This window comes from Danio rerio, chromosome 5, assembly GCF_049306965.1.
Source record: "Danio rerio strain Tuebingen ecotype United States chromosome 5, GRCz12tu, whole genome shotgun sequence".
Taxonomy (NCBI): Eukaryota; Metazoa; Chordata; class Actinopteri; order Cypriniformes; family Danionidae; genus Danio; species Danio rerio.
Genome location: NC_133180.1, coordinates 40,671,553 through 40,695,146, shown reverse-complemented (window position 1 = coordinate 40,695,146; position 23,594 = coordinate 40,671,553). Strand labels below are relative to the sequence as shown.

The 23,594-nt window shown below is 32.8% G+C and overlaps 1 protein-coding gene across 2 annotated transcripts in view; it reads left to right on the top strand.

Annotated features, from left to right (window-relative positions):
* rasgef1ba (RasGEF domain family, member 1Ba) overlaps positions 1 to 23,594 on the top strand; it is a 104,142-nt gene that overhangs the window by 35,825 nt on the left and 44,723 nt on the right.

The following is a 23,594-nucleotide window of genomic DNA, read 5'->3' as shown; positions in this document are numbered from 1 at the left end:
CTGCACACCATTTGAATAATACAGTAGTGACCAGCAGCATAATGATCTGACACAACTCTACAATAGACGGTTCACTAGATGAAAGGGTAGTTGGAAATGGTCTTAACGGCTCTAAAAGATGTGTCAGTTTTATAATGTTATTAGATGTGAACCTCTTGATTTTCATTAAATGTTTATCAAAAGTATGCGTGGAATGTATGAAAATTTCAGATGCTTCAAGTGGTGTTTGAAATTTTTTTCTAAAATGAGCATTTTTCTCAGGCTTTTGTGTATGTTCATTTATTCGTTCATTTTCTTTTCGGCTCAGTCCCTTTATTAATCAGGGGCCACCGCAGAGGAATGAACCACCAACTTATCCAGCAAATGTTTTATGCAGCAGATGCCCTTCCAGCTGCAACCCAGGTAGACCACGGACAATTTAGCTTACCCATTTCACATGTAGCAGATGTCTTTTGGACCTGTGGGGGAAACCAGAGCTGTATATGTTCAGTAATTTTTTATGGGAAATAATAGGTTCTTTTCAATGTCTTTAAAGTAAAATAATAACTGAACGTAAATGTAGGAGGTTAAGAAAAGCGTCATTTTAGAAGAAATTTTCAAACAGCACTTCAGAGGATTTTGCATCTGAACTCTTTTTAGTTAAAACACTATTTGAATTGTTGCACATCTATGTCTATAATCATTTTATTATACTTTTTTAATATGCCAAGTATTTTCAAAAAAGTATTCACATGTGTTTGTTTTTCCCAGTGGTTGTTGTATGTGTAAATGTTTATTTATTTATTTTTTTCCATGAGTTATTGGTTTTGATGTCCCGTGGGTCCTCATATTGAGTTGGTTTTTCTAGGTCACCACTATCTAACGTCAAATGCATTTATTTGATGCCATGCAGCCGACTGCATTGCTATGGCAACAGGAAAAGCTTTTATGCCTACTTGCACCCACTGAAAAAAGGGAATCTTCAAAGAGAAGACATCATTTTCTGACAACATTGCATTAATATAAAACTGTTTTATTGGCCTGTTTATCTTAAACAGCACTCTTATTATCTTGGTTTTGTATTTCTCATGTTATTATGAGTCATATTTGTTTATGTGAATGTGTTTCATTTTGGTAAGCACTTTAAATCTATTTGACCAATGTAGAGGCTCATTTCTACTATATTAGAAAAAAATGTTAAAGAAGAAGGTCATGATTATGATGTACAAAATGAAAAATGAGAAATTAATAAATTTGATTATTAATGTCATAATTATGATTCTCATGATCTCATAATTCACTAAGTGAATGAAGAGATCATAATAAATACCTTTTAGTTTATTTTTATAGTTAATTTTCACAAATAAGTATTGTTCCAAAGCAGCTTTACAAAAGGTGTGCATTATTACATTACAATCAAAATTAGAAAAATGAAGGTTCAAGCTGTTCAGTGTATATACATCTGCAATTATACAACAGATTAGTAGTGTTAGCATATTCAGATTTTAATTTGTGTGTTGTTGGTTTTTTTTTTTTTTTTTTTTTTGCCTTTAAACAAATTCAAGAACACTGGATGCCTGGTCCTGGTACACCATATGAAGTTGCTTGAAAGCAAAGCTGAAAATCCATCCTAAAATTAATAGATATAAAACAACACTTTTATAACAGGCAAAGTAAATTCAATAATTTATCATTTATCATTTATAGATAAATTACCTAAGAAAACTAGTGTCAGAGATATCAATAATTCTGAGATTAAGGATAAAGTCACAAATGTTTTATTTTAACTTTTAATGTCATAATTATGACTCATGATCTCATAATTAACTTGTCTGGTAATTTCAGTTTTATCATGTATGATAAATAATGTTTGGTTGCTCATTATTTTATAGTACATAATGTTTACTTGCAGTGTACTTACCTAAGAAATTACTGGATAAAATAAGGTAGGTTATAGTTAAGTTCAGGGATTTTTTGGGGGTATACAGTATGCCCATGTGAAAGAGCACTGTAAAATAAAACACTAATTTAAAGCAACATTAATGGAACAAATAGGATTTAATCATGTTAACAAAGAGTATCAGTAATTCCATAATGAAAAATGTTCAGATGGCTTTATTTAATGAATTGCATGTCCATTTAATTTTTGTAGAAACTACACGTATATCACACATGCTTCAGCTTGTTGAGTGAAATCCAGGATTATCTTGGAGTCTGCCAGCCTCTGGTTTGCTGTCAATTGATGCAACGCTGGTCACTCAATCTAACGATGATGCATTATGTAACGAGTCAGGGCTCGTTATTAAGCTCTTCATTTCTCCTATATAGCATTGTTTCACAATTGGCGGATCATCATGACCTAGAAAACAGAGGTTCTAACAGACAGAGAGAAAAAAAGCTGTTCTGTAGCACACAGTATGTACAACTAACAGTGTAGTTGTATAATTTGATGGTCGAACCTGCTGAAGACATACTGTAAGTTCATCCCCTGCACTTTATCATTGAAAAGTCACATAGAGGCTTTAGTGAAGCAATTTGTATACATAAATCTGTTGTAATATATATTTATACATTTGTGGATATACTGTAAATGTACATAAATATATTCAAAAAGACAAAATAGCAGCATGTGATCAATGTGAAGCAATGCCCTCGCTTGTCACTCTTTACTTTCTCCAACATTTAGAGAATTCACACACCACTAAAGCTGTAAAGTACATTTTTTGCAACAGTTTTCATAAAGGAGTAAGCAAAGTAAGTTTCATTTCATGGACTTGGGCAATGAGGAATATTTTGCTTTTTTTTATCTATTAATATTAAATTTTTTAAGCCTGCCTATTACTTTTCTATTATAATTAGCATTATCATAAGCATCAGCAATATATTAGTATTTGACCCTGGAGCACAAAACAAATCATACATGTCATTTTTTATTTAAATTGAGATTTATGTATCTCCTGAAAGCTGAATCTATTGTAAACTTTTATATGGTGGTGAGATGCATTTATCTAAAAATTTTATTATTTGAAAATCTGGAATCTAAAAGTTCAATGAAAATCTAAATACTGAGAAAATTGCCTTTATATTTTTCTGAACTAATTATTAATCAAAAATTGAGATTATGATATGTATAGTAAAATTTACAAAAAATGTATTTTACTAATATTCTATTGTTTTTTTAACAAAAGAAAAATCTATTATTTAACACAAAGTGTATTTTTGCCTATTAAAATAAGAAATAAAAGTGATATTTTGAAAAACATTTGCAGATAATGTCTTTATTAAAAAAGGTATGTTTGTGTAGTAATTTGAATTTGTTAATAAATTAAATTAACATGGTCATTGATTTATTAATGTGGTGATTTAACAAATTAAAAATACATCAAATTTTTCTTTAAATTAATAAAAATAGACTTTAAATATCAACAAAATGTATTAATTAAGAATATTAAGTATAAGTTAATTATAATTAGTTAAAAGTAAAATGTTTATATTGTGAGTTTTTATTACAATTTAAATAATCTATAAATTATTTTTATATAAAAATTTCAAAAGTCATTGCAAACTTAAAATCTAATTACATTAGCCGTACAAATGTTTTACCATTACTAATCAATTTAGTTAATTATTGCTAAAAATAGTGATAATTCTGATATTTTCAAACAGTACAGGATTGTTAATATATATATATATATATATATATATATATATATATATATATATATATATATATATATATTTTTTTTTTTTTTTTTTTTCCACGGTATGTCTGATAATATTTTTTTTTCTGGAGAAATATTTGTTTTATTTGTTTTATTCTGGCTAAAATAAAAGCAGTTTTTAAGTTAAAAAAAAAAAAACATTTTAGGGACAAAATGATTAGCCCCTTTAAGCAATTTTTTCCTGATTGTACAGAACAAACCATCATTATACAATAACTTGCCTAATTAACCTGCCTAGTTAACCTGATTAACCCAGTTAACCCTTTAAATGTCACTTTAAGCTGTATAGTAGTGTCTCGAAAAACATCTAATAAAATATTATTTACTGTCATCTTGGCAAAGATTAAATAAATCAGTTTAAGAAATGAGTTATTAAATCTATTATGTTTAGAAATGTGTTCTCTCTGTTCTGTCTCTCTGTTAAACAGAAATTGGGAAAAAAGTAAACAGGGGGGCTAATAATCCAGGGGGGCTAATATTCTCACTTCAACTGTGTGTGTGTGTGTGTGTGTGTGTGTGTGTGTGTGTGTGTGTGTGTGTGTGTGTGTGTGTGTGTGTGTGTGTGTGTGTGTGTGTGTGTGTGTGTGTGTGTGTGTGTGTGTGTGTATATATATATATATATATGTATGTATGTATGTATGTATGTATGTATGTATGTATGTATAATATCATATAATATTATAACTATATTAAAACTATATTCTGGAGCCTAAAGAAGGATCCAGCTATTTTCATCTAAAACTGTCCTCTTACTTCATCCTCTTAAACCTTTTCAGTTTTGTCTAGTTCTCAGATGAACATTCCTGTGGTGAAGAGCAGTGGTTGACGGTCATTCCTGTGGATAACCTGCCCACTTCTATGTGTGTTTTTCAGATTTATTGTAGGCAGACTGAGATAGTTGAATGTCAAATGTACAATCTGATGCTTCTGCAAACTTTGATAGACTGTGAGAAAGCAAACAAGTTCTTAACAATCTCCTGATGTTTTAGGCTTTTTAGAAAAAGAGGTGCTTTGCCATTTTATAAAATTTTATTTCAGGTGTCTTCTAGAATTAACATTTGTTATATTTTTCTATGTTTTTTCTTAATTGGTCTGAAAAATAGCACGAGTCCTGTTTTCATTAGTAGTGTTTTTACAAACACAAAGGGGAGTTCACATTGGCCCACAGTCTTTACACAGTGAAGTCAGTCTATCCTCTGGTGAATAAAATGTATGCATCCTTGTTTGTGTCAGAGTGTCACTGAAGCTTTTCTATTGGTTATTGCAATTTCACATACACACTCAGATGCATGAAATGAAGACCAACCCTTGTTAGAAGGAAAAACAAAATATGAAGGCTTTAAATTCACACCACATAGACATTGTGAAAACAAAGTGTTGATTTTGTGTGGTGGAGAAAGTGCCTACGCACAAGCTGTTCTGCCCATAAACTTGGGGCCAAGTGACCTTCCTCTGAGGGTGTTTGTCTTGCGAGGAAAGGCTGCTTTGATAACTAACTGACTCAGCTCTTTTTGTACAGGCTGCTTTATTCCAGTTTTATGGATGGGCTACTACACCCCAACCTCCCTAAGATGAGTTTGAACTGTAATAGCAAACAACCTTTTGTATTTAATGACCTAGATCACTGTGACGCAGTGGTTCTTCAATAGTTTACGTCTTTGTTCAACATGCGTAAGTGTTATGAAAACGTAATCGAGGTCAGGAGAGCAGTTCATGAATGAAGGTGTACTGTGTTCTGAAACGTTTGATACATTTTTATAGCCATTGATGAAGACCAACATAAAATTACATCTAAGTAATGTGTCAATTGCCATTCTACAGACAAAACATGATGTTTCTAAATTATTATTCAGACTAAAAATTATTATCACTAGCAGTGATTACAAATAATTTGGTAATTCAATGAATTGAATACCTGTTGTGTAATTGCATCAGTTGACCTGACGGACCAATTTTTAGTCACACTTTATTTTATGATGCAGTTCTTGCTAATAGTTCAATTAAATTTAATTCATCTTTATTTCTATAGCGCTTTTACAATGTAGATTGTAGAAGTTCTAGTAAATTAAAACTGTATCAGTCCAGTTTTCAGGGTTCAGTTTAGTCCAATTCAGTGGTTTAAATTTCAATGCTGAAGTCCAAACTATGAAGAGCAAATCCATTGATGCACAGCTCCACAATCACAAACAAACCTTTCTAGTTTTTTTTCTCATCATTAGAGTTTAATATTTCATAATGTTTATCGCATTACTTTAATGTCTTGTGTGTCACCATGATGGTGTTTATTGGTTGTGTGAATGACACTGAGTGCCTTCTACATATTACTGTGTTTCTTTGTCCATGGAATTGTTGTTTGAGATGAGCTTTGGCTGTCTCGTTAACACCTGCTTTTGGGGTTTTTGTCTGTGTATTACAAATATTGTCAGGGATCTGCCACTCTGGTCATGTAAATTCTTGTTTTGGTGGCAGAGTCTGGACACTACTCATGTCTAGTCCTGTCCTGTTGTGCTCGGCTCGAGTTTTCTTGGGTCGAGCACTTGTTTCTGTCATTGTGTGTGTCTCCGTGTGTGCGCGCGCCTTCGTGGGTGTGCGCAGAGCGTGTGCGCTCCCGCTTGATGCGGCCGCGCGGGCTCTGCGTGCCTCCGACGCGCGCGCTCTTGTAATAGTGTTTGTGTTTGTTCTGTCAGCATCGTGCTGCTTTATTCTCGGCTCCTCCGTCTAGTTGGTTTCAGTTTTGGTTGGTGCTGAGATGAAGCATGCGCGTTGCTTATGTGTGAGCGCACGGTAAGGTGTTTATCTATGTCGTGTCTTGCATCTCTTGTCAAAGCACGTGGCTCGCTGTTTACATTGTGGTCACTTGCTTTTGTTGTGTGCTTCATTGTTGCTTGTGTTGTCATGAACACGCAGTTAATGAGTTCTCATTGGCTGCGTGTTCTCGTCTCGTTTTATGTGAGCGCATGGCTTGTGTTGTCTCTCTGTGTCATGCGCTCTCCCGTCTATTGTCTAGTCCCACCCTCCTTGTTAACTCATTATTAGTTTGTCATGTTCACCTGTTTGTTTCATTTTACTTCTGCTTTATAATCCCCTCATGTTTTCTGTCCTGTGCCAGTTCGTCGTCAATCTTTTCCTATCCTGCTGTGTCCAGTCCTGCCTTGCCTTGCCTGCCCAGTCAGGTTTGTTTGTTTATTTGTTTTTTTTAGTGTTTTTCCCCCTCGGGTTGTTTGTTTTGCCTTTTTGTTTTTTATTTGTATTTTATAATAAATCCTTATTTGTCTGCAATTGGGTCCTCGCTCCCTTTTTTACCTCACCCGACTGTGACAAATGTATGATGTAGTGTCAGTGTATTAACAATGTAAAAAAAATGTAGTTTACTGTACATATAGAAATGTCTGTACTTTTATTTATAGTGACCAGTTTTTTTTGTGTACATTTCCTCCATTAAACAGAAATAGACAAATTATGCTCTAAAAAGAAGAGAAAGCTGTGTTTTAGTTACCAATTTTTTGCAATATGTTGTACTATTTATCACCGACCGTCTACTGTTACCAACTTTAGCAATACTACAGTAGACTAAGTCTTCAAGTGTTTTTCATCCCTTAATACAATTAAGCAGCTCTGAAGCCCAGCAATACACCTGACCTCATGTGAAATGGCCTTCACGTAATGAGGGTCTGAAAGAATATCCATCAAACAACTCACTGAGTCTGTGCACTGTGATTCTGTCTGACACACATTATCTTTCAGTCTTTCGTGACTGCTCGACTCGCTTTTTGTAATGTTTGCAATACAGAAGGAAATGACTTTGGCTTACAGACTTATGGACTTGGCTTAGAAATAACACTGGTCAAGATACCATTGAACAGTTTAAGAGGATTAGTTCTGATCCAAAGAGCTATCTAATTACGCTGAATTGTGTCATGAACCTGAGGCCCAGAATGATTTGCAATGCAACGATGATCAAAAGCAGTGTTGTAATGGACAAATTAAAAGAACTTCACATCAGATTCACCAAATCTTTTGTGACTTTCTATTTTCGATGACTCCAAATAAAAACTAAACACTGAAGTTCGCTACTAATACCAAAAACAAAGAACTAACAACATTTTAGAACTATATAACTTCTGAGCATAGTTTGCAATGGCTCTGACAATGTATTCAAATACCTATCTTTATTTTTCATAACAATGTGTCTATTCATTTTCCATTTAAATCAAAAATAAAAACCTAAAATAACTGTTTGCTGCAACTACAGTGATTTTCAATTGGTTATGTTAGGGCTGCACGATATTGGATAAATCTGACATTTTGTTTTTCTGTGATATATGTTGCAATTTGAATACAGTTTCACCAGATGGCTTGAATAGCTCTGTTTGGAAAGCCATCATTTATTTTGATTGATTGGGGAGATTTTGTAAGGGTGTGAATCATGTATAATAAATTATTTACAAGCAAAAATTATTCAATGGAGCAAAAAAAAAAAAAGTAAAATAAACAGTGCTTTATGGTTTTCCCTAGAGTTGAACAGTATTCATACAGAAAGTTAATAATAGAATATATAACAACTCTTTATAGTTTTCATTGTATTAATAATTCAGTAAAATTATTCCTCGTTAAAGTTACAAATGTACTTTTTGTGCTTAAATGCTTTAAATTCTCTTGAAATGCCTTTAAAGCACATGCAAATGATACCGTTTCACTCTGTTATGGTCATACTTTACAATGACAAATGTCATGCATTCTCAACTGTAGTGCTGATCAACTATAATCCCAACTCAACATTACATGTCCTGCGATGTGACTATTGTAAACACACGAATTGCGATATCATTGCTGAAATGATATATTAGCCTTAGGTAATGCGTGTTTTCAGCTCTTCTCAGTGAGTATCATGGGGGATGTAGAACCTTGCCTTCTGGACGTCATTTACTGTCCCAAGACAACCATTATTTCCCTCACTAGCATAAAAGCTCCTCTGCCTCAGATCAAGCACATATGGCTAAGTGTTTTAGTGGATTTCTTTATACGGCTGACGTTGACTGTTTTGACTAATAATGTCATACTTGATGGATTTAAATCCGTATTCTTTCGTTTGGACTACCGTCATTGTTCAGTGTATTCAAATTAGCTGAATTGTAGATTGGTTGAAAAAAGTTTATTTTATAGATTTTATTTTATAGAAACTTTTGATTTAAACTTTTTTTTTAAAAGAAATACATTTCTAAGTAGTGGTTAAAGATTAAAGCCAAAATGTTAAATGCCATTTATGTATGTTACTCACTGTTTTGAGAAGGGGTTAAAATTATATTTCAATAGTCATTTTTTATATAGTCATTTTATATACAGTTCAGGTCTTATGAATTCTTATCCCCCCTTTGATTTTCTTTTCTTTTTTAACTATTTCCCAAATTATGTTTAACAAAGCAAGGACATTTTTACAGTTTGTCTGATAAAATTTTTTCTTCTGTGGAAAGTCTCATTTGTTTTATTTCGACTAGAATAAAAGCAGTTTGTAAAAAAATAATAATAAAAAGCATTTTAAGTTTAAATGTTAAAATTATTAGCCCTTTTAAGCTATATATTTTTTTCGATTAGCCTACGGAACAAACCATCATAATACAATAACTTGCCTAATTACCCTTACCTGCCTAGTTAACCTAATTAACCTTGTTAAGCCTTTAAATGTCACTTTAAGCTGTAAAGAAGTGTCTTGAAAAAAAAAATAATATATATATATATATATATATATATATATATATATATATATATATATATATATATATATATATATATATATATATACATATATATATATATATATATAAATTGGGGTGTTTTGTAAAAGGGGTTAAATTATTTATTTATTTATTTATTTATTTGGTTTTTTGATTTACACAGAGATTGGTAGGTCTATCAGTAGAATCTGCTGACTGATAACTATTTTTGTTTGATTTTTATGCCAGTGGAGAATATAGACAAAGGATGTTTTTTTTTTTTTTTTTTCCTGAAGTCACATTAAATATGTTATCAATCAATGATTATGTTTACTTGGATATCAGTAATTGAAATATTTGTCTTAATCTGAATAAGATAATATGATTAAGGTGTTTACGTGAGTTGCTTTTTGAATGTTCCTTTCATGATCCCGTTTTACATGTTATAGCACATAGATCAATTAATGTCATTGCTTGTGGTATCCATGTTTTCATCTGGAATTTCATGTAATTTTGGGTGTATAATTTTAAATTTGTCGACTTTAACTGCAGTTTGGCACTTTCACTTTCCTTCTAGAACATTTCATGCATGACTACGTGACAAACAAGATATTCGATGCAAGTATGAGCTGCTGGAAGATTGTTGTTTTAATGGAATTTGATACCGCACACCATATAGGGAAAAAAAAAACTGAGTTTCGCGATGCAGGTGTTTGTGGTCCTTCACTGACTCGGTAGGTGCAGAGTATAGTGTCAAACAGCTCTGTGTGTATAATCTATTCTGGTGCAAAATGCGGCGAAAATCCTAGCAATGGTATTAGCTTGATTAAAGTGTTTACATGTCTGTATACTGCACTTCAATAATGCAACTAAAATCAGCATACTCTTAATTTGATTTCTGTTCAGTTTGACTATGATGATCAAAACCTGATTAAGGTAATCAAAAATAACTGTTTACTGTAATATCGACAGACCTTTTATTCTCTATGTGCTGCAGGGAAATGTTTATTATTTTCGATCGCTTAAAATGAACACTAGTAAATTTTCATCTCATATTCTGGTTTTAATCACTTTTTATGTTTGTCATTCTTCTTAAAAAGTTGTAACAAAATAAGTCAGGGAATGGCCCAGCTGTATTTATTCATGGCCTCAGCAGACCAGAAATGAAACAAGTTTTAAATGAGAACTTGTGTGAAATTCAATGCTTTTTTTATACTACTGGTTTCACCAGGTGACTGTCAAATGTCCATCAGATTCATTTACTGTATCGCACATCAGTTCTAGAAACTTGCAGAAAACCCCCTCACTCCCACTCAGTGTAGTTTTCCATACTTCTAGAACCTGCTTTCATCTAACAGCGGTCATGTGTTTACTTGCGTTGTTTCACAGAGAGAAATAGTAACCTCAGCATTGTGAAATGCCCACATTCTCTTTTCATTTCCTCTTTCTCCTAATTCTCAGAGAATCATGCTGTAGATAATGAAGTCAACCATATTTGGCTGTAAATCACCATATTGGAAACCTTGGGACATGACATTATTGCACACACTTCTGTTTTGTGGGGAGAAAATAATTTTCCATGATTTAAAAAAATACTATATCTGGATGTACTTCTGGGGAAAGTCCTTTTAACAAGAAAAAATGCAAGAGGGTTGATTCATGAATAATTTACCACAGAATCTGCTACACTGTGTATTGAACAAGATAAACTGAGGCATGGCTTTACTTAACTAAGCGATGTGAGCTTTAGACGAGACAAAAACAGTATGCTTAGCCTGAAGGAATTATTAAAGCTTCCTTTTTTAGATTTGCTGCCCTTTTCCTTTCAGTAAAAAGAAAATGATAATGTTTTATTTATGCTGCACCGTAGCCTGTGGCAAGTCAGGAATGTTTCTTCTTGGTGAGATTAGATATGTTAAGTCATTTGTTAAATTGTTCAATGGGATAATAAAGGCTTCAAATTTGCATGTGTGCTTTGTTGTTGATTGCTTCATGTTTACAAACCTTTCAAAGGCAAACTGTAAGTCTGCAGCAGCAGATAATCACTTCCTGCTCCTGTGGTTATGGAAAGCTGGCTTGAATGGAAATGTGCACTTTGCATTCATTTGTATTTGGGTGATTTTCTCATTCGTTTTTTGGACAGTGTTTTTAGGTATTAAGGCCTTTGCTGTGTAATATTGATCAAAGGAATACTTCATTACAAGCACCTTACCTCAACGATGTATATTCATAAATTAATAATAGAAATGTTTTGTGTATGTGCATATTATGAAGCCAGGTTTATTTCTTTCCCCCATTTTCTGTTTAACGGAGAGACGATTTTTTCAACATATTTCTAAACATAATAGTTTTAATAGTTAATTTCTAATAACTGATTTATTTTATATTTGCCATGATGATATCTATCTATTTATTTATTAATATTAATTTTTTACAGGCATAAAGGTTCAACATGACCTGAGTTTTGGCACATTTTTTTCCCTTCAAGTGGTTATAAAGCTTTAGGAGTTATTTTTTTCTGTTAATCACCAAAGAATTTTTTTTGAGGAAAGCTGAAATCAATGGCTACAGGTTTCCATCTTTCTTCAAAAATAATCTTCAGTTGTGTGATGAAAAAAGTCAGGGTTTGGAACAAGTGTCTTTGGTTTTGGGTGAACTATTCCTCATTCTTTCAACATTTTCCATTTGCACTATTAGATTTGAATATGGGGTAAGTGTCATGTGTTATTTAGCAAAGCATTAAATAATGATCTTAACTGCCAGAAATAAACAGTAAAACTTTTCTTCAGACAGAAATGTACTTTTATTATGGATAAATAAAGGTTCAACAACATTTTCAAAAGATTTACTGAATGGCAGATTAATGTTAATACGGCAACAAGTGAATACTGTGAGTTTTTTCTATTCAAACATGTGTGGAAGTTTTTATATCGTGTTTAAAACTTGCATCGGTTTGTGCCCCTCTCAGCCGAATATATTTCTTAAATGAAATAAAAAAGTAATCTGAGTGAAAGGCACACATGTGACACATAGCATTATGGGTAGTCATAAAAGGTGTCAGTTTCAATTACATTAAATTGACTGTGACCACATGAATTGATGTACAGAGGGCGAAGAAAGGTAATGGAGCACCTGTGTCCCATCAGCTTGACATTTTCTACATGCTACAAATCAGAACACAAAGACAGTTGTAGACAGTCCATATGTGAAAGTCTACATTTTTGCATGTGTGTGTGTGTGTGTGTGTGTGTGTGTGTGTGTGTGTGTGTGTGTGTGTGTCTTATTTTTAATGTTAAAGCGTTCCAGATTCTGTGAGATCAAGCGGTTTGTTCTGACCTGACTCTCTCTGAGTGTGTGGGATAAAGAGAGAGCAGTGGAGCAGTACCTGTGGGTGTGTGAGTGAGAGCAGGACAGGACAGGTGCGGCACTGACTGCGCTCAACACTGTGACTAATGGTGCTGAGAGGCAGAGCGGGACAGAGACAGGAGGAAATGATGAGAGGAGGATGACTGTGTTGATGGAGGGGGAGATGAGTGACTTTGACTGGTGGGAGTGTGTCTTTCTCTCTGCATGAAATGACTCTCACTGTCAAGTGATGGACTGATTATGTTACCCCAAATAACATCAAGTACTTGTATAGAATGAATTTTAAGTTGAGTCAAGAATGCGTTGACTCAACTTAAAATTAAGGCAACAAACCTTAGGATATTTTTCAGTTGACTCAACTTTCAATCCAATTACTGCACTTGTCTCAATTTAAGTTAAGTAATTTCTAAAATATCCTGAAGTTTGTTGCCTTATAATTTTAAGTTGAGTCAACTTTTTTATTTCCCAGTGTACTGTTGTTTGTTGCATTTCATAAAAAAAAACACAAAATGAAATGTTGCAGATATTTTGTAGCTGATTTATTTATGGCTGAATGATTAAGAACACCTACACTACAATAGAAATCTGATCACCATCTGGACGAGATATAAAATGGGCAAACTCAATGCCATAATGCCATATCCACTTGTGATTGGATTTTTAATAAATGCATCTTTAAAACCAGGTGTCAAAGGCAAAAGGCAAATTGGGTTTCAGAAGAATGTTGCTTTGTTGAGGCACAGTATTGCACTCCCTGTGTCTCATATAAATGGCAATACTGGACAGGCATGGACTAAGTGTCTGTATGAGCATTACTGTGCTGCAATTCATCAAACATTCTGTCATGTTGTTGGGAGTGAATGCTGAATCTCCAGTGGATGAGCTGTGATTTTTGCCTTTGACTTCAGAGATTTTTTAAGGTCTCACTGGGGACAATGGCACAGCTTTTACTGATGTCTGAATAGCAACAGATGAGAGAAGGGGAGACTCAGAAACCATTACTGTCAAGTGTGTGTGTGTGTGTGTGTGTGTGTGTGTGTGTGTGTGTGTGTGTGTGTGTGTGTGTGTGTGTGTGTGTGTGTGTGTGTGTGTGTGTGTGTCTTCAAGCCTGCTGAAGCATATACATGCATCTCTTCTCAATCCTCTCTGTCTCTCTGACTCATAATGAGCTCATATCCAGTTACATCATAGCGAATCGGCCCTTTGAATCCAATCGGTAGCCTCCGGCTGAGAATCTCATTCACCCACCAACTGTTAAATTTATGCTAGATTTATGTGGCTTTCTGATATGGGGAAATAATTCCTGCATAATTGCACTGGTTACGGTGTGTATGGGAAAACATGCTATCTTCCTTCTCTTGCTCACATGTCTGATTGATCAGCTTCAGACTCTGAGCATTTGTCAAGCTTTCCTTAAGACGTCTGTCTATAGGTTTCAAATAAGAGTTGCTACACCTCTGCCCACCACAGCTCTCAAACAAAACAGAACAATTGATTTACAGGGATAGTTCACTCAAAAATGAACATTTGCTTTCCCTCATGTGGTTCCAACTCTTTGTCATTGTCTTTTTTTGACATTGAACTCAAGAGGAGATAGTTTAAAAAATGCTGAATACCAGGAGCAATAGCTCTTGGCCTCCATACAGGAAAAAGGTCAGTGGTTACTAGTTTCCACCTTCCCCCTGAGGTTTAGATTGATTAACATTAGGGCACCTCGACCATACAATTGTATGTGTGCAGCATCTTTTTTTTTTGCTTTAGCACCCAATTTCAACACACAAACTCTCAAAGAAGATGTATAAATGAAAAGGAGCATTTATTATTTAACACGTTAATTTAAGGAGAGACTAAAAATAAGTAATTCAGTAGAGAGGGGAAAAGCCAAAACTGCAAACAAATCAAATCCTAGCCAGCTAACTAAGGTTCAAACCTCTTTCACAAAATAAAAGATAAAGAAACAACATTGGCTTACCTAACTGTTGACCACAAAACATTGGAAAGGCTAAATAAAATGTTATAACTTAAAATAACCTAATAAAATACTTAGGCCTCATGTTATGTAAATTAGATAACAAGGTTTGGTGTGCTGATGGAATTTGGAAAAGTTTGTTATAAGGCATCCATTATAGGTTTTAAAGCTATCAGACAGTGCAAACGGTTCTTTTTGTTACTACTTTTTTTTTTTACTTTTTGTCGATACAAGCTATGATTAGATGATGACTCACTCAACTAAAAGCTAAAACAAGCTCTGTACTGTGCTATATTAGATCAAATGTACATAGTGTGTACATAGAATGGTTGCATATATCATATTATTGAACCATGTCAGATGTTGCATGAAGCTACAATAAATGCACATTTATATTGATTTCAAATTATAAGATTGACCCTTGAACTACTCCACCAAGAAAAAAAATGTTTGGATTGCAGTTGAGCCTCCTCATTCTTTACTTTCACTCTCGTGGATAGGGAAATGTGTTATATGCACAGACATCAATTAGGCTTTAAATAATTAATTTCATTTGATAAATGCAGAGATTTGTTTCAAAACCATTTCTAAATTCAGTTCTAATTTCCAGCAAACGAATAAATGAACAATAATAACGAAGTGTGGTCAAAACGTTATATCCAAATACACATGCTATGCTCCATATGGTCTAAACCTGACAGGTGGGCAAATCTAAGCTTGTTTTTAATAAAACAAAAATGCATATGCATATAATATTTAACACTGCTAATAATAATAGCTTTATACAAAAGCAAATTGTTATGAACAAACTGAAAAGCCTCCCGAGATGAAGAAGGCATGAAAGTATGTTTTTTTATATTTATGTAGGCTAGAAAACAATATGTTTTGTAATATTTTAATTCTTTATATTTATATCCTATATATATATATATATATATATATATATATATATATATATATATATATATATATATATATATATATATATATATAATTATATATATATATATATATATATATATATAATTATATATATATATATATATATATATATATATATATATATATATATATATATATATATATAATTATATATATATATATATATATATATATATATATATATATATATATATATATATATATATATATATATATATATATATATATATATCCTTATTATATCCTATATATCTTTAATATTTAATTTCTTTTTCATATGAGAAGATAAAGATATTTGCATATTTGCTCAGAGTAAAAATGTCTCTGGTCACCATTAGGTAAAAATAATTAAGTCATTATTGTAATGATTAACCCTTTGACTACCCCTACCAAATGGTTGACAATATTTTTACTGTTTTAAATAATGACTGTTAAAGTCATTTTAAAAATGAATGTATTGATTAATGGCTTATACACAGCATTGTTGGTTTACAAAAAAATAAAAATAAAAAAAGTTCAAACATAAACTACACTTGATTTTGGTTTTATTGTAAAAACAAAACAAACAAACAAAAAACAAGAAAACATGTAAAAGGTGAATCTAAAATATTTAATGGCATATTTTATTTAGTATTCAAATATGTTTTATTTTGAGTATTTTTTCAAAAATAAATTAGTCTTACACTTCATGTTTTCATATTTTTGATGGTATATGTAATAATTACAGTACTTTTAACATAAATGGACATATCAAGGTAGAGGCTGATATTTTAGAAATTATGGGATGTGTTAAAAAAAAATTCATTGAGTGTGTTAACTAGTGACATTAGGGGCCCTTTCATACACCTGGCGCAAGGTGTGACGCATTTGTTGTTTGCTAGCTTCAGCTTGGCGCAAGAGTCGTTTTGATGTTTTGCGCCACGCTGTTTAAATAGCAAATGCATTTGCGCTCATTTTTGCACCCATAAGCGTTCTGGTCTAAAAAAGGAGGCATGTTGAGGTGCATTGCTGGCAGGTTGCTATTTTGAGAGACTATAATAGATTGTTCAATAGCCCAGAACAAATCTGGTCTATAGTCCAGCGCAGAGTTTGTTAGTTGTGCGCCTCGCTTACACACTGCTTAATACACACAAGATGTAGAGCAGGGATGCTTAATCCTGTTCCTGGAGATCTAGCTTCCTGCAGTTTTCAGTTGCTACCCATATCAAACACACCTGCCTGTAATTATCACGTGGTGTTCAGGTCCTAATTAATTGGTTCAGGTGTGTTTTATATGGGTAGCAACTGAAATCTGCAGGAAGGTCGATCTCCAGGAACAGGATTGAGCACCCCTGCTCTACATCTTGTGTGTATTAAGCAGTGTGTAAGCGAGGCGCACAACTAACAAACTCTGCGCTGGACTATAGACCAGATTTGTTCTGGGCTATTGAACAATCTATTATAGTCTCTCAAAATAGCAACCTGCCAGCAATGCACCTCAACATGCCTCCTTTTTTAGACCAGAACGCTTATGGGTGCAAAAATGAGCGCAAATGCATTTGCTATTTAAACAGCGTGGCGCAAAACATCAAAACGACTCTTGCGCCAAGCTGAAGCTAGCAAACAACAAATGCGTCACACCTTGCGCCAGGTGTATGAAAGGGCCCCTAATGTCACTAGTTAACACACTCAATGAATTTTTTTTTAACACATCCCATAATTTCTAAAATATCAGCCTCTACCTTGATATGTCCATTTATGTTAAAAGTACTGTAATTATTACATATACCATCAAAAATATGAAAACATGAAGTGTAAGACTAATTTATTTTTGAAAAAATACTCAAAATAAAACATATTTGAATACTAAATAAAATATGCCATTAAATATTTTAGATTCACCTTTTACATGTTTTCTTGTTTTTTGTTTGTTTGTTTTGTTTTTACAATAAAACCAAAATCAAGTGTAGTTTATGTTTGAACTTTTTTTATTTTTATTTTTTTGTAAACCAACAATGCTGTGTATAAGCCATTAATCAATACATTCATTTTTAAAATGACTTTAACAGTCATTATTTAAAACAGTAAAAATATTGTCAACCATTTGGTAGGGGTAGTCAAAGGGTTAATCATTACAATAATGACTTAATTATTTTTACCTAATGGTGACCAGAGACATTTTTACTCTGAGCAAATTCAGACTTTTCTTGATTCCAGCATGAATACAAAGAGTAAAGCAGATTTCAAATGGTTAAGCATGTTATTGATTGTGGATAATATGAGTTATGCAAGCATGCTTTTTTGTTCTATACAAGTAAGACAATCTGTTTTGTAACCGTTTCCTGTAGGCCTGTTAGTTTTAGTATTAATCTCATGAGATTTCCTCATCTATCAACTGGCTTTGGTACGTAACTCTTTACGCAAAAAAATATACAAAAAAGGTTTACTTTAAGTTGTAACACTGCTTTGTAGATGATAAAAGTCTGAAGTTTTACTTAGTAAACAACTGTCATAGAAACATTACCCAACAGGAAGCTACTCAGTGTGGTCACCACTGGAAACCGTTAATAAAGCCACAGTTTGTTCCAAAACACAGCCAGACTGACAAAAGCACAGGTCAATGTAGTCATCGGACAATTATTAAGTGTCCAGTTGCCTGGCACTGAGAAAGTTCTGACCCCTTCTTGGAGGGGTCATGATGTCCCAGACGATGATTTTGCGTCATCTCTATGACATGATAACATTCTTAAACTCCAAAATGATGCTTAAAGTCTTTAAAATGTACATCAGCAAAAAAAAAAACAAACAAACAAAAAAAAAACATTATATTATAGCTATAATAAAATATTAGTATTAATACTGTTTTATTATTTGTGGAGCAGTTGCAAAAGCACCATTGTGACTGATCATACGCAACACTGAGTCACTTTCTTGAAAGTTTGCTTTAGATGCAGTAACTTCATCACAATCTCCTCCTTAGACTGAATCAAAACAAAATTAAGACAGCATTATCAGCATATTTAATAAGAAAAATCACATACACTAGGGGTCCTTAATCCTTTTCCTGGAGATCTGATTATCTAAAGTAGTGTTCAGTTGCTGTTGTTTTTAAACTGTATAATGTATCTGTGACCGTAAGATATACACACTGCATGACTACAAAACAATTGCTGACAACTCTGGCTCAAAAACGCACACAAAAAATGATACGATCACACAAGTTCATGTGTGAGACCATAAATGATACTCAATGAATATGACAACAAAATCTTTTATCAGGACTAGTTTAACTTTTGGGTAGCATTGTGGCGCAGTGGGTAGCAATGTCGCTTCACAGCAAGAAGGTCGCTGGTTCGAGTCTCGGCTGGATCATTTGGCATTTCTGTGTGGAGTTTGCATGTTCTCCCTGTGTTTGTGTGGGTTTGCTCCGGGTGCTCCAGTTTCCCTAGTCTAAAGACATGCACTATAGGCGAATTAGGTAAGCTAAAGGTGTCTGTAGTTTATGTGTGTGAATAAGGGTGTATGTGTGTTTCTCAGTGATGGGTTGCAGCTGGAAGGACATTCGCTGTTTAAAACATATGCTGGATAAGTTGGCAGTTCATTCCGCTGTGGCGACCCCCGATTAATAAAGGGACTAAGCCGAAAAGAAAATAAATAAATTATTGAGGCTTAACTTTCACATTCTGGTCTAATCTGTTTGCTTATGTGTGGAATGCATCATCAATAAACTGCATAGTGAGTTTTGGCTTTTTAATATCATGTTTTAACAACCTTGGTTGAAGAAAAAACTTTTTTGCTATATAACTCTAAGTTAAGTTAGTTAGGAAAATGATTGGACAAAAAAAATTTGTTCTGTTGGCAGAAAAAAATCTTAACATGGCTAATAATACTGACCCTAAGAATTAATTTATAAAATAAAATAAAAAAAAATTAAACAGCCAATCCAAAAGAAACAATTTTCTTGCCATTAAAATTTAGTCAGGAAGTATTAGAGAAAGAATTTAAATTTCTCAGTAGGGTTAACAATTTTGACTGTACATGCCGGACCATTTGTATTGTCCTGAAGCAAATGTCACCTCTGTCACTCACTATTGCATTTTACTCATCGTTTAATATGCAGTATAATAGTGAACAAGAATATTATTTAATCAGAGAGAGCAGAGTATCAATGCATCAAATAATGACTTCAACAGCTGTGAAAAACTTGCTCTCCTACAATATTAGCGCCAGACATATCAGCAAGCTGCCTCTGATGCAGTGTTGCAGCGTAGTTATACACACATTCATGTTGTGAAGAAAGTGATCATGTGTGCTCGAAAGGTCTTGACTGACAGCACAACGGCAGAGGTTTGAGTCCAAAAAAACTCTAACTTAGCCAACAGATTTGACAAGAACTCTCAGCCTGGCAGAAAGCAGTTTATATTACTCATTTACCTGCCAAGCAACCTGACATACAGCAGTCATGCAGAAAAAGAATTAAAATAATTATATTTTTCATGAAAACTACAAATACTATGTACATAGCAGTTGTAACCCTAAAATTGTAAAATCAATTAAATGTATCTCACGTTTTTAAACGGATATAGTTATAAGATTAGTAGGTATAATATTTTAGACTAGTTTTTTAGAAGCAAACTTCAAAACAAGAACTGCACAGGTAGGTGTGATGTGAACACAATTCATCTGAATTCATTTGAAGCAGCTAACTGTAGCATGTGTTTGCTTGTAAAATTAACAAAGATTCAACAAAAAAATATATTATTATTATGATTTTGAGTATAAGTGAATGTTGAAAAATGAAACAATGAACATGATAATTAATTATAGGTTATTCTAAAATATTTAGCTTGAAATTTTTTAACAAATATATTGTTATATTCAAATATAATTTGGATTTAAGGTTATTTACAATTCTACTGAATAAACTAATTATTTTACTTATTTATTACATATTTCTATAGTGCCCTCTTATCTAACTACTAATATATTATTACCATATGTACCAAACTGTCAGTTCTGCTTTTACTCTGTGTACCATGTGGCATTGTCTGTATTAACTGAAGCGTATAGCAGACTGTAAACGCAACTGTAAACATGTTGTTTTGAAGGCTTTATTTGTTTTAATTGCCAGGCAGTGTGCTAAAAACACAACAGTTTTGACGTTGACATTGATATTAATATCAATTTGCATGCTTACATTGAAAAGACAATAAGATTTATTAACCTGTGGATTTATGTAAATACACATCATTATGTTTTCATTTTATTTAGAGTCCGAAAGTAGCAAAATCATTACTGAAAAAAAATAATTAAAATCTTTATGGTTGTGCTTGTTAGGGCTGCATGATATTGGAAATATCTGATATTGCAATATTTTATTTTTCTGCGATTAAATATTGCGATATACATACAGTGTCACAAGACCATTTAAATAGCTTAATCTAATTGCTAACAGTATTCCGATACAGAAAATATATAATCACAATGCAAAAACTCCATTTTTATTTGCTTTGTCTAGTTTCTAGTCCAAATATCAAAACAATTCTTAAATCAAGTAAAAATATTTAGTTTTCACCATCAGATGAAATAAGCCAAAGTTAAGAGTTTTTCGTTAAAACAAGCTAAATTATCTGCCAGTAGGGTAAGTACAATAATCTTTTGCCTTGAAATGTAGATATTGGAAGTAAAAAAAAGAGAAAAAAAAACATTTTTTTTCACACCAATCGTTTGAATTCAGTATAAATACACACTGTAAAACCCAACAGTCAACTTTATCAAATTAAATGAGTGTAGTTAACTCAAAATTTATTGAAAGTTAATTCTGCTCATTTGAAAAGAGGTTTGAACTCAGTGTTGAAAGTATTGAGTTAATTAAATACCTCATTACTTCAACTTAAATCAAGAAAGTTCACAGTACTCGTATAGATTAGTTTTTAACCCAAATGGTTTGTAGCAATCGGTTTCCTCAAATGGTTTGATTTGCCTTAACTTAAGTTTTACAGTAGAAACCAACAGGAAGTTGGTTTGAGTTCTCTTCATTTCTTGGGTTTTACTGTGCTCAAATTGCTTCATTTACACAAATGGATTAAGTTCACAGTACTTATTAGGATTAGTTTTGAACTTGAATGGTTTGTAGCAATCGGTCTCCTCAAAGTTTAAGTTGCCTTAACTTAAGGGTTTTACAGTACTCAGGTGGTTTGAGTTCTTTTCATTTATTGGGGTTTGCTGTTTTCAAAGTGCTTCATTTACACAAATGGATTAAGTTCACAGTACTCATTAGGATTAGTTTTGAATTTATGGTTGTTGCAATCGGTTTCCTCAAATGGCTTGAGTTACTTTTTAGCTTTTAAAGTGCATTATATACATATATATACATAATTAAATATAATTCTGTGGCTCTTGTTCAACTATAATCCAGACTCAACATAGCAAATCTTGCCATGTGACTATTGCAGATGTGCTTATTGCAAAATCGATGCTGAAACAGTATATTGTGCAGTCCTAGTGTTTGTTGTTTAGTTTCTGTTTAAATGTACATCGTTGGCCAATGTTTCAATGTCATTTCTGGAAAAGAATGTCTAAAAGATCTTTAAATGATAAAACAGCCTGGCAAAATGTCCAGCTATGCTTCCATGTACAGCTTATAAATCATTTTTGTAACCTTCTGAACATTTCAACTAATAATTGTAATTTTGTTCAATGCCTATTTTAATAAGTTCACAACTATGACTTCAAACAATAACTGCTGCAGACTTCAAAGAGTAACATTGCAGTATTTCTGCGGACCCCTCATTGAACGCCCTTGTTATAAGGCATTATTCCTGATTCTGCATTTTGAGCTTTTGTTTATGTGTGTATTACATCATGGCTCATTGTAGCACATTACATATTGCCATGATGTAACAGGCTTTTGTTCAAAACAGTCACACTATGACCGAGCATGTGTAGTTTCATCAGAATAGATCAACATTCACATGAATAATGAACACCTCGTGCCAGTGTCATATAGTCTCCACCTATTGTAAATAAATAGTCCATGAGATGATGATTCAGGCTTTGAGTTTATTTTTTTAAAGAGACTAGTTTTAAATATGCTTCATTTATTATTGCTCCTACGCATTTGACTGCAGTAAATGTCAGTGTACTTTAGGCTATACGGTATCAGTGTTCAGCATAATCTGAACCCGTGGAGTGTCTCTGTGTCTTCAAATGGCAGGTGGGTTATCATTCTCCATAGGGCTCACTCTTCCTCTCTTAGACTCTTGTTCTGCACAAGATTTGACTTAACTGATATAGATTAGCCAAGCCTTTTAAGTAGCCACAGCTCCTGGTTGTGTACTGTTTTAGTGCCGTTGATTACATCTAAATTAAGACATTCTAAATACAGCAGTAAAAGGAAAGTTTGAGGTAAATAAACCTTATATGTAGATCTAGCCGGATTTTCCAACATAATAAAGCCTGACAAGTTTATAGACAGCCCTACACAAAACGGAGCCTGCATTGTAGTTTAATTAGATGTTATTGGGGAATAACATACCTTGAAATGTTTTGATCTGACCAATCAGAATCAAGTATTCCAAGAAGCTGTTTAATATTCGAGAATAATGAAGTTCAGAGAATGTAGTGCAATAATGTATATTTCATTTAAAATATATATTTTGTATGTTTCTTTTTGTTGTTTAGTTATGTTGTTTACTTCATTATTGTTAGTGTTGTGTGAGTGACCGTTTGTGTAGTTGTTGTGAAGTAATGTGTTTAAATACGGTATATAAAGTTTGATTTACTTCATCGCCTGCCATTTTATTTAAAAAAAAAAAAAAGTTTATTTAAAAAATGCTGACTTGTTTTCACTGAAATGTGGGTCACTTTTGAGCAAATAAGCATTATGTTAAAAATATTAAAAATGATTATAAATAAAAGTTTAGT